The sequence below is a fragment of the Eumetopias jubatus genome, unplaced genomic scaffold (assembly GCF_037043125.1).
Source record: "Eumetopias jubatus isolate StellerSeaLion01/CBP00866 unplaced genomic scaffold, mEumJub1_p1.0 scaffold_15, whole genome shotgun sequence".
NCBI lineage: Eukaryota > Metazoa > Chordata > Mammalia > Carnivora > Otariidae > Eumetopias > Eumetopias jubatus.
In genome coordinates, this window is record NW_028274821.1 from 47,292,169 (window position 1) to 47,304,500 (window position 12,332).

General features: G+C 41.6%; 1 pseudogene; it reads left to right on the top strand.

Annotated features, from left to right (window-relative positions):
* The first annotated feature begins 1,188 nt into the window (after positions 1–1,188).
* LOC114218198 (interferon omega-2-like) lies at positions 1,189–3,959 on the top strand (annotated as a pseudogene).
* The last annotated feature ends 8,373 nt before the right edge of the window (positions 3,960–12,332 follow it).

The following is a 12,332-nucleotide window of genomic DNA, read 5'->3' on the forward strand; positions in this document are numbered from 1 at the left end:
CTAGTTAAAAAAAGCTTTCAAAATTGAAAAATAAGAATTGCGGTGGCAAAATAAATGTATTCCCTTACTCCAGGTACAATGATTACAGTGGGGTCTTTCCTCTCCTTGGAGAAAACAAAAGCTCACCCTTAGCATCTGAGGGCTGTTGACATTTTGACACCCGGTCAGGAGAGGAGGAGGTCAGCACCGAGAGATAAGGTCCCCAGCACAAACACTCCAGGGGCAAGGGCAAGGATCTAGGGCGAGGCATTGGTTTGCTGACAAGGAAACGGGTCCCTGCACAGCAGGGGCGTCTGGAGTCCTCAGGACATGCTCAGCCTGCCCTCAGGGAGTGAGTCCGGGAGAGCTTGGGTGGAAGCCACTCAGTCACTCCAGAGGACAAATGTTAGTAGAGGTGAGAACTACCTTGTCAGGGAGGTGTGGCTGGGAAAATCCATTTATCTGCAATTAGAACCTTCACACCTCCGCATCCAGACAGGAACCAGGCTTCCTGCTGGGGACACTGGCACAGCCAAGGAGCAGTGTAGACAGTTTATAAAATGACAGATAAAGGACAGTGTCTGTACTAGTCTTGCTCCTGAGGCCCCAGTGAACCCTAACCACATGGACCTCCATGAATTATTTTTAGAATGAAGAGAATAATTGGAGAAACTTTCACTCATTACCATAAGACTCTGTTGTGACTATAACATAAATAAAACTCAGTTCTGGTTCTAGAGAGCTTCTGTACCATACCTGGTTTGGTCGGTACCTAACAAGATTCAAAACCACAGACACCAAGGAGCCCGTCTCCCTGTGTAAGGGAAGGAGGGTAAACACTTCGTCCAGTATGAAGGCCAAATTTTGTCCTCACACAAAGAAGAGCAATATTTCTTTTTTTTTTTAAGATTTTATTTATTTATTTGAGAGAGAGAGATAGAGAGCACGAGAGGGAAGAGGGTCAGAGGTAAAGCAGGCTCCCCGCTGAGCAGGGAGCCCTATGTGGGACTCGATCCCGGGACTCCAGGATCATGACCTGAGCGGAAGGCAGTCGCTTAACCAACTGAGCCACCCGGGCGCCCAGAAGAGCAATATTTCTATAGTAAAATAGATATGTGTGTAGGTGGGTGTGTATTGAGTCCTTACATACCTACACAACCTCAGTCTTTAAGACAAAGATGTCTCTCATTTGGCTAAGTATCCACGTCGATGGACCCATTGTAAGTTTACTGGGAAAATAAGCTTCTGTTGTGAAAATAATGATCTAGGTGGAACACGTCTTCTTAGATAATAGGGAGAATACATAAATGAAAACAAACAAAAAGTAAAAGCGAAGAGGAACGTTCAGAAAGTGGAAATTTCTGTGTTCCCCACTGAAAAGCCATGCTGGGAAAGCCTGTCTTCAGAGAACCTCGGCCCCAGGTTCACCAGACGCCCAGCCTGGCCAGACCAGCAGCAGCCTCGTCTTCCCCGTGGCGCTCCTGCACTCTCTGCTCCCCGCCCTGGGGGTGCTCACCTGAGGCCCTGAGGGCTCTCAGGGCTGTGCCTTGCCTCAGAGCCACGCGCTGGTGAGCAGGGAGCACTTCGCGCTTCTGAGCCACGTAAGGAGACTGTCCCCTTTCTTTTGTCTGCAGGACAGAAACGCCTTCAGATTCCCGCGGGAGATGGTGGAGGGCAGCGAGCGGCCGGCTACGTCCTTCCTCCAGGGGCTGCTCCAGCCTACCTTCAACCTCTTCCTCACGGAGCACTCCTCGGCTGCCTGGAGCTCCCCCTGCTGGACCAGCTGCGTTCTAGCCTCCATCGGCGGCTGCCAGACCTGGACTCCTGTTTGCTGTGGGCTGTGGGACCAGAAGATTCTGCCCTGGGAACTGACCGCCCGACATCGGCCCTGAAGAGGTACTTCCGGGAAATCCGTCTCCTGGAAGAGAAGTACAGTGACTGCGCCTGGGAAATTGTCAGAGTGGAAATCATGAGATCCTTGTCTTCATCCGCCAACTGGCAAGACAGGTTAGGAATTAGGGAAGGGACGTGGGGTCATCTTGAAATGATTGTCACGGACAAATTTGCCATACCCCCCTCCCCCGCCACCCCGCACCTATGTCTGGTCACCACTGCAAGGGGCTCTCATTTCTGCCTTAGTAGAGAATTTATTGAATTTAATTCAGCAAATATTTCGTGAATAGTATGAAGCAAGAATATGTTAAAAAGGGGCACCTGGGTGGCTCAGTCGTTAAGCGTCTGTCTTCCACTCAGGTCATGATCCGAGGGTCCTGGGATGGAGCCCCGCCATCCGGCTCCCTGCTCAGCGGGAAGCCTGCTTCTCTCTCTCCCACTCCCCCTGATTGTGTTTCCTCTCTCGCTGTGTCTCTCTCTGTCAAATAAATAAGTAAAATCTTAAAAAAATATATGTTAAAAAATCCAGCTTCAGGATCATTAATTCCTAAGAGATGACTGCCCTGATACTTTCTGGCTCATTCATTCATTCATTTCTTCTTGTACCTATCATATTTATAGATCAAAAATTATACATAATGAAATGTTTATCTTTTCACTGCATTAAAATTTACAAAATGTATTTACCTTCCATGTTATTAAATTTGCACTTTGTTTTACATATTAAATACTTACCAATAAAACTTATTGGATTGTTTGCTCTAAAATCAAAATCCAAATTGTTTTGTAAATGTTACTGAAGAACAGATAGTAAAATTTATTTACTCATCCATTCCATTCAGTATATGTCAAAATAGAGTATCTAAATGACAAATGTGTAATTGTGGTCAAGAACTAGAGGTGAACTGGGGCACCTGGCTTGTTCAGTCAGTAGAAAGGCAGCGCTTGATCTCAGAGTTGTGAGTTCAATCCCCACGGTGGGTGTAGAGATTACTTAAAAATAAAATCTTCGGAACGAATAATCCTAAAATTTGTATGGAACCAGAAAAGACCCTGAATAGCCAGAGGAATGTTGAAAAAGAAAAGAAAAGCTGGTGGCATCACAATTCCGGACTTCCAGCTCTATTACAAAGCTGTCATCATTAAGACAGTATGGTACTGGCACAAAAACAGACACATAGATCAATGGAACAGAATAGAGAGCCCAGAAATGGACCCTCAACTCTATGGTCAACTAATTTTTCACAAAGCAGAAAAGAATGTCCAATGGAATAAAGACAGTCTCTTCAACAAATGGTGCTGGGAAAATTGGACAGCCCCATGCAGAAGAATGAAACTGGACCATTTCCTTACACCACACACAAAAATAGACTCCAAATGGTTGAAAGACCTAAATGTGAGACAGGAGTCCATCAAAATCCTAAAGGAGAACACAGGTAGCAACCTCTTCGACCTCAGCCGCAGCAACTTCTTCCTAGAAACATTGCCAAAGGCAAGGGAAGCAAGGGCAAAAATGAACTATTGGGATTTCATCAAGATAAAAAGCTTTTGCACAGCAAAAGAAACAGTCCACAAAACCAAAAGACAACCGACAGAATGGGAGAAGATATTTGCAAATGACATATCAGATAAAGGGCTAGTATCCAAAATCTATAAAGAACTTATCAAACTCAACACCCAAAGAACAAATAATCCAATCAAGAAATGGGCAGAAGATGTGAACAGACATTTTTCCAAAGAAGACATCCAAATGGCCAACAGACCCATGAAAAAGTGCTCAACATTGCTCAGCATCAGGGAAATCCAAATCAAAACCTCAATGAGATACCACCTCACACCCGTCAGAATGGCTAAAATTAACAAGTCAGGAAATGACAGATGTTGGTGGGGATGCGGAGAAAGGGGAACCCTCCTACACTGTTGGTGGGAATGCAAGCTGGTGCAGCCACTCTGGAAAACAGTATGGAGGTTCCTCAAACAGTTGAAAATAGAGCTACCATACGATCCAGCAATTGCACTACTGAGTATTTACCACAAAGATACAAATGTAGGGATCCGAAGGGGTACGTGCACCCCAATGTTTATAGCAGCAATGTCCACAATAGCCAAACTGTGGAAAGAGCCAAGATGTCCATCGACAGATGAATGGATAAAGAAGAGGTGGTATATATACCCAATGGAATATTATGCAGCCATCAAAAGGAATGAGATCTTGCCATTTGCAACGACATGGATGGAACTGGAGGGTGTTATGCTGAGTGAAATAAGTCAATCAGAGAAAGACATGTATCATATGACCTCACTGATATGAGGCATTCTTATTCTCAGGAAACAAACTGAGGGTTGCTGGAGTGGTGGGGGGTGGGAGGGATGGGGTGGCTGGGTGATAAACATTGGGGAGGGTATGTGCTATGGTGAGCACTGTGAATTGTGCAAGACTGTTGAATCACAGATCTGTACCTCTGAAACAAATAATGCAATATATGTTAAGAAAAAAAAAAAGAAGATAGCAGGAGGGGAAGAATGAAGGGGAGTAAGTCGGAGGGGGAGATGAACCATGAAAGACGATGGACTCTGAAAAACAAACTGAGGGTTCTAGAGGGGAGGGGGGTGGGGGGATGGGTTAGCCTGGTGATGGGTATTAAAGAGGGCACGTTCTGCGTGGAGCACCGGGTGTTATGCACAAACAATGACTCATGGAACACTACATCAAAAACTAATGAAAAAAAATAAAAAAATTAAAAAAATGGGAAAAAGGGCACCCGGGTGGCTTAGTCAGTAAGCCTCATACTCTTCATTTTGGCTCAGGTCATGATCTCAGGGCTGTGAGATCAAGCCCCAGGTCAGGCTCCACACTCAGCAGAGAGTCTGCTTGAGATTTCTCCCTCTCCCTGTGTACCCTCCTCAAATAAATAAATCAATAAATAAATCTAAATCTTTTTTTATGAAAAAAAAACTAGAGATAAATAAAGCACATGTAGTTCCTGCTGTATTGAAACTTAGTCTCACAGGGAAGGATACATAAATATGGTACTACTGTTTATTTTATTTTCAATTATGTTAAAAACTACAAAGAGAAGCAAAGGAAAATGATGTTCTTACACAAGCAACTTTGTTTATTTTTATATATTTATTTATTTATTTTTAGAGCTGGAGAAGGGGGTAGAGGCAGAGGGAGAGGGAGAGAGTGAATCTCAAGCAGGTCCCACACCCAGCATAGAGCCTGACCCAGGGCTCCATTTCACAATCCTGAGTTCATGACCTGAGCCAAAATCAAGAGTCAGATGCCTAACTGACTGAGGCACCCAGGCGTCCCTGCACAAGAAGCTTTAGATACAAATGACGCTGGAAAGGAAAAATAGTATTAGGTGTCCTTTCTAAGGTGCCTGGGAGACATATAAATGCAGAAGTCTTACTGGCATTTGGGAATGTGGGTCTAGAATTTACAAAAATGCCATGAGGGAGGTGTCAGTTTGGGATTCCTTATTGAGTATCTGCGAATGAGGGCAAGGGAATGGATGTAGTCATTTTCTAAGTAGAGAGGACAATGAGAAGAGACCCAAATGTAGTCTTGTAGACTCTCAACATTTAATGGGCAGGCAGAAGAAAGTCTGCAAGGGCACTGAGGCGGGAGGGGCCAGTGCAGTTGAAAGGTCACATGGGGACAAGACTCCTGAAGGGAATACGGGTCAGAGTGGTGCTTGTGGGGCAGGTGTGGATGAACTGTCCCAGTGGACCTGCAAGCAGACACCACTGGTGACCTTAGCATGGTTCTGGTTTAGTGGAATTAATGGGGTAGAAACCAGATAGGTGTAGGTTGAAGAGGAAACAGAAGAATGAGAATTAGGGATACCATGTATAGAAGATTATCTCTCTAAGCTTGTTTGTGAAGTGGAGGAGAGAAATAAGGTGTTGCTTCCAGGAAAATGTGTGTTAACATCTCTGTGTTTAAGCAATTGTCACAGTGGAAATCAGTAGGTGCTTTCTCTTCATTAACAAACCTGTAAAGAAAACTAAGGAAAGGGGTGCCTGGGTGGTTTAGTTGGTTGGGTGTATGCCTTCGGCTTGGGTCATGATATTGGGTCCTGGGATTGAGCCCCATGTTGGGCTCCCTGCTACAAGGAGAGTCTACTCCCCCACCTCCGACTCATGCTCTCTCTCTCAGATAAATAAATAGGATCTTAAAAAACAAACAAACCATCTTTTATTTGAAAAAAAAGAAAACTAAGGAAAAACGGAAGAGAACTAGGCTCTCACAAAACAGTGACAAATGATTTATACAAAGTCCAGGTGGTTATGCATTTCAGAAGGTGGGCTACCAACCGAAAACTGAAACCTGGAATCAACAATAGTGACCTTAAAAGCAAAGAAATATGAATCATCTGACAGGTTTAAATTTGTTTTTACATATTTTATTTTGCTCATGGTATTTATATTTTATAGAACAATGTTTTCATTACAATGTATAACTTTATTTTGTAACAATGTATGCAATTTTTAAAAAAAAGATTTTATTTATTTATTTGTCAGAGAGGGAGAGAGCGCACAAGCAGAGGGAGTGGCAGGCAGAGGGAGAGGCAGACTCCCTGCTGAACAAGGAGGCCGATGCAGGACTCGATCCCAGGACCCTGGGATGATGACCTGAGTTGAAGGCAGACACTTAACTGACTGAGCCACCCAGCCATCCCAATGCATGCAATTTCTCAAAAGTTATGTGTTCATGTGTTCAATTTTTGTATCTGAGTCAATGCAAACATAAAGTGCAAGAGAGGTGATGTTTTTCCAGGAAAGATCTACACGAGAAACCAGAATACTTATATTTCCCAGACTGATTCTGGGGTAGAATCTCAGTGAAGCATTTTTGTTCAGGACCAATAGATACATTAAGTTCTTAGGATGAGGGAGAATCTCCAGGCACTTAACATAAATGCTGTATGTAACAAAATATTCTAGCTCTAAGAGAGTTCTAAGTGTATTTGAAGATGAAGATTGAACTCACTTAAAGGCAAAAATAGATGGCTTATTTTGACAACTCCAAGAATGTTACCACCACCTAAGAGGCTTCCCCCATACCAGAGATGTTGTAGCACAGAATGGCCTCCCCTAATACTCTGAAATCTCAGAGAACATGGGCAGACTACTAGAAAAATCTCCCCGAGTATCTTCAGCATACAAGCGGTGGCCTTCAAAGGTTGTCAGTTCATGTGCAGTGCTTAATCACCACCACTCCTGCCAAGATCCTGATACTCCTCATTTATTTGTATTCATTCATTCATTCATTCAACAACACATAATTATTTTTTTAAGATTTTATTTATTTATTTGACAGAGAGAGACATAGTGAGAGAGGGAACACAAACAGGAAGAGTGGGAAAGGGAGAAGCAGGCTTCCAGCCGAGCTGAGAGCCTGATGTGGGGCTCGATCCCAGGACTCTGGGATCATGACCTGAGCCAAAGGCAGACACTTAACAATTGAGCCACCCAGGTGCCCCAACAACACATAATTATTATGTGTTGTACATAAAGACACAAAAGGGAAAAAAGCTTATTAGGTAGCAACAGAAACAGAAATTACTAACATGGGAAAATTCGTTCACTCTCTTTCTTATCTTAGGGACTCTCTCCAAAGAAAATCCTGAATTTGTCTGATTGATTCTTTATCCTGTGTGTTCAGGATGAGGCATTGACTAGAAAGAAAAGCAGAACTGGAAAGAAGCCAAAACAAGCCAATGGGATTTTTATGTTGGACAGGAGGGAATATTTTGGGCAAAGAAGTAGGAAGAGTGGATCCAAAAGAGCAAGGGTATGCTCGGTGTGCTCACCTGTGCCCTGGGCAGGAGACCTTATATCTGTCTTTTTCCTTGAACTAAAATAAGGTGACTTCCCCAGATTGATGTTGATATATACAAAATATAGGATATTTCTTGAAGTAAAGTTTGTAATTATTATCTTGAGGAAGGTGTATGTATGTGGGCAGAGGGGATGACAGAAAAAATGGAGTAAATGTTAGGCCTGGTGGAAGAAGCAAGATTTGCAAGGATTGTGAATTATGAGTTAATATTGAGGTTTTTAAATTAAAATCACACTGAGTTAGAGAAAATTTCTTATTGATGGCTAAATTTTGACTTAAAGAATATTTTGATTTCTCCCCACTTTCTAAGGTAAAGTAGATGAGTCAATAGTGAGTATAATCTCCCTCCCCCAGCCTCCTCATCCTATCCCCAAAGCTGTTGACTGGCCCTTGGCTAGAGTAAGTCAAAGAATGATAAGCCCCCAGTTTTACTGTAACAGTTTGGGAACATGAACCAGTAAAGACTCAGACATGGTTTATAGACAAGAACTAGAAAAGGAGACTGTGCATAGTAAAACTGTGCAGCTTGAGTCATAGACCTGGCGAGCTCTCAGCTGATGTATATCGATCTCATTCTGGTACCGCTTCTTATTTAAGCTACTCCTTCGGTCATATCTACAAAAGAAAGATGGAAATATGTCCAGGCAAGCTGAGGTTTAGGAAGCACCATGAAATAGCCACATCCATCCTAAGTGAGGCTTAGTATAGGAGAACAATGTCGAGAGAATGGGCTGTATAATAGGGGGATGTAGTCAATGCCACTTGACTATTTAGAAGGTCAACAAATAACCTTGGTTGAAATATCTGTGAACACTGGGAAAATCTGAGTTAGCTGGTCCAGAAGCGATTCTGTGTCATTCATACATGTATGCCTGTGTAGGTGTTTGCCTGAACTGGATGAAAGCTATTGAACTAAAGCAGCAAAGACTCTAGTGCCTTCAAGGAAATAGTGTATAAAAAGCACTTAGAATACTAAGACTTGGTCAGCTTTATTTATGTTTGGATATGTTGTGTGGTCTCTTTTTTCTGCCTTTGAAAAACCTTACTCTCTTAAGGCTTGAATATATGGTACTCTGTTCAGGAAATGGCACTGGGAAGCATCTGTAGGACTCCACTGTTGATTGTGAATGCTTAAAATCGAGTTGAAAGGGTGCCTGGGTGGCTCAGTTGGTTGGGGGACTGCCTTCGGCTCGGGTCATGGTCCTGGAGTCCGGGGATCGAGTCCCGCATCAGGCTCCCTGCTCAGCGGGGAGTCTGCTTCTCCCTCTGACCCTCCCCCCATCTCATGCTCTCTCTATCTCATTCTCTCTCTCAAATAAATAAATAAAATCTTTAAAAAAAGAAAAACGTTTTAAAATTGAGTTGAAATGTTGCAGTTTTGAAAACTTTTGAATGATGTAATGGGCAAAACAGTGCAAATCTGAAATATGATGAGATCAAAATATTTCTGCTCTGATTATTTGATCATGTATATACATCAAGTTTTCCGTGCTGTTTTTCATTTTTGGCTTGTCCTTTTAAGGGGAAAATTTCATAAAGATCCTGCCTTAAAGCTGTTTTCCTGGAATGTAGTCAAACAGGGATTTTCAATTTTAACCACTAGAGGGCAGAATAACATCAGTCACTAGAATGGTTTGCTCAGTGTGTCAACATTGAGAAAGTAACTCTAGGTATTCATATGCCTTAATGCATCTGGTTAATTAACATAGCACCATGTTCTATTCATCCTTAATGAAGACAGCTAAAGCTTTTTTTTTTTTTTTTAACCAGCCCTAAGCCATTCCAATATGCTTCTTAGCAAAGGGATACCAGAGAACAAAGTTATTAAAATCGGGATGGAAAAAAAGTTCCCCAAATTCCCTTAAAAACCAATTATATTGAATGGTGTGATGTGGTCAGATTAGATCGTAAATAACAACATAGAACTGGTATTAGGCTGACATCACCATTTTAAAGCCTGCCTTTCCCCTTTATTTTGCACTATGTACTTATTCTAGATTCCCATAAATACGTTTGCTGTTTAAATAAAATGACAGAACATTTTTGTACACATTGTTTCTAAGCTAGTTATCACAATCAATAATGTGATCAGTAACATGGATTTTTCTATACAACATGTGAAAATTAATAAAGAGAAACCTCATCAAAATGGAGTTGGGAGGTTGGACACAGGCAACTCTCATGCCTTACCATCGCGACCAAAGTCAATTGCAAATCCAATAGGAAGAGATGGACCTTGTAAGCCAATACTACTTTACTATTCCAGCAGGAGGAAGAAAACTTTCTTCCTCCCCTGGCAAAAGCCCAGCCAATGAGAAATAAGTCACAATTCAGCCAATGAGAAGCCACTATACTTTGAGCTCCTGGTTTTTTCCAATGGAATTTTGTTTATAACAGCTCCCCCCATGCCCCCTACCACTTTTCTCTATAAAAGTACATTCCTTTTTTTGAAAGGTTCTATTTATTTATTTGAGAGAGAGAGCATGAGAGAGAGAGAGAGAGAGCGCACAAGCAGGGGGGAGGGGTAGCAGGAGAAGCTGACTCCCCACTGAGCAGGGAGCCCTATGGGGGACTTGATCCTAGGACCCTGGGATCATGACCTGAGCCCAAGGCAGACGTTTAGCCTATTGAGCCACCCAGGCACCCCTACATTCCTTCTTTTTATTCCAAACTTGCCTACTCTTTTGCTATACCTTGCTGTGCCTGATTGCAATTCTGTGCTATTCCTGAATAAACTATCTATTCTGGTAAATAACTGGCAGTTGTTTTTTTTTAAGGTTAACAGACTACTGGGAAAAATTTGAAACAATCTATGCATTAGTATTTAACATGAGCCTGGATGCAAGTGAATATTCTTTATGTAAATGAATTTAATGGCTATACAGTAGTCTATAATATGGAATGCCCATTGTTTACTTATCTAATCTTTTATAAGAGCACATTAATTTGGCTGCAATTATCTTTTATAAAAATAATGCTGCAATAAATAAATTTGGGCACACATTTAGGCAGATGTATGGACAGAGTATTTCTGTAATATAAATATCGAGAACTGCATTTGCTGGGTCCAGTGGTTTAAAAATTTTGGTAGATTTTACCAAAATAACCACCCATGTTTGAAAATTTTACACTTCTACTGTGTATAGGTGTGTGCTCTTAGCCCAGCCATCTCCAAACCTTCTTGTTGTTTATCAGATTTTTTCATTTATATGTATGATCCCTAGGAAGGCTATCTATGTATATTATCTACTTGTAATATATCTGCTTTTGTAAATTGCTTCTGTATTTCTTGCTGACATTGCTATTGCAGTTAAACTTTTTTCAGTTTTTTATGTTGAAAATATTAATATCAATATTTTTTGAGATTTTTTATATGTCTTTTTATTTTGATAGTTCTTTACTGGAAAGACTTTTAAAAAAATTTATGTATTGGGCGCCTGGGTGGCTCAGTCGTTAAGTGTCTGCCTTCAGCTCAGGTCATGATCCCAGGGTCCTGGGATTGAGTCCCACGTCAGGTTCTCTGCTCAGGGAGGAGCCTGCTTCTCCCTCCCCTTCTCTCTCTGTCTGCTGCTCCCCTGCTTGTGCTCTCTGTCAAATAAATAAATAAAATCCTAAAAAAAAAGCTGATCATTTTTTAAAAAATTAAAAAATTAAAAAAATTATGTATTGGGGCATGTTGGTGATGTAGTCGGTTAAGCAACCGGCTCTTGGTTTCGGCTCAGGTCTGACCTCAGGGTCATGAGGAGAGTTAGTTTTTTTGTTTATGTTTTGTTTATTTTTAATATATTAGGCATTAGTTGCACACAACAATCTGAGAGAGATGCTTTAGGGAAGAACTCTTTCCTCTGGAACCATGTGCTCTACCCCATGTATGGATAATGCCACATGTGGTTTTTGATGTCTAATGCCTCAGATATGGGCCCAAGTGTTCCAAGGAACTTTTTGCCCAGAACTTAGAGATGAATCTGTTGGTGAAATCTCTAACATCCTTCCTGCACAGGACCCTAGTTTGTGTGTCTTCTGAGACAATTTCCCTGTAGAAGGCTACAGCTGAGACCTTGAAATGTCCAAACACCTCCCTTTGCCCTTCTAATTTCAACCCATAGTAGAAATCCACTTAGCCAGAGGTATTTTGAGGACTTTTTTGTTTCAGTTCCTGAACCCTATCCCACCCAAAGAATGCATCTTCTTTTTCTTCCCCCTCTAGTGGGCACAAATAGGTCCTTCAAGGTATTTCTCATGTAATCCCATAATTTGCTCTGGAAATATGCTTATTTCCTTCCCAGTTTCAGTGAGCCTCTTTCTCTTCCACTCAAACCTTCCTCCCAAGGAGTGACAATAGATTAGGAGCTGTTACTAAAATAAGTCCACTATACTGAATAATATACCAGCTAAAAATTCAATTTTTAATGCTCTCAAATTAACTCCATTTTGATCATAAATATTTTTATCCACATTGATAACTACCTTGTTTATCTGACAAGAACCCACATGAATTTCTGTTATTTGGAATAATTAAATTTTCTCCTAGGGAAACACCTTATTAATTATAAGGCTTATGTTGAAACTTGGAATAAATTTCACTACAACAATGTGCACTTAGCTCTCT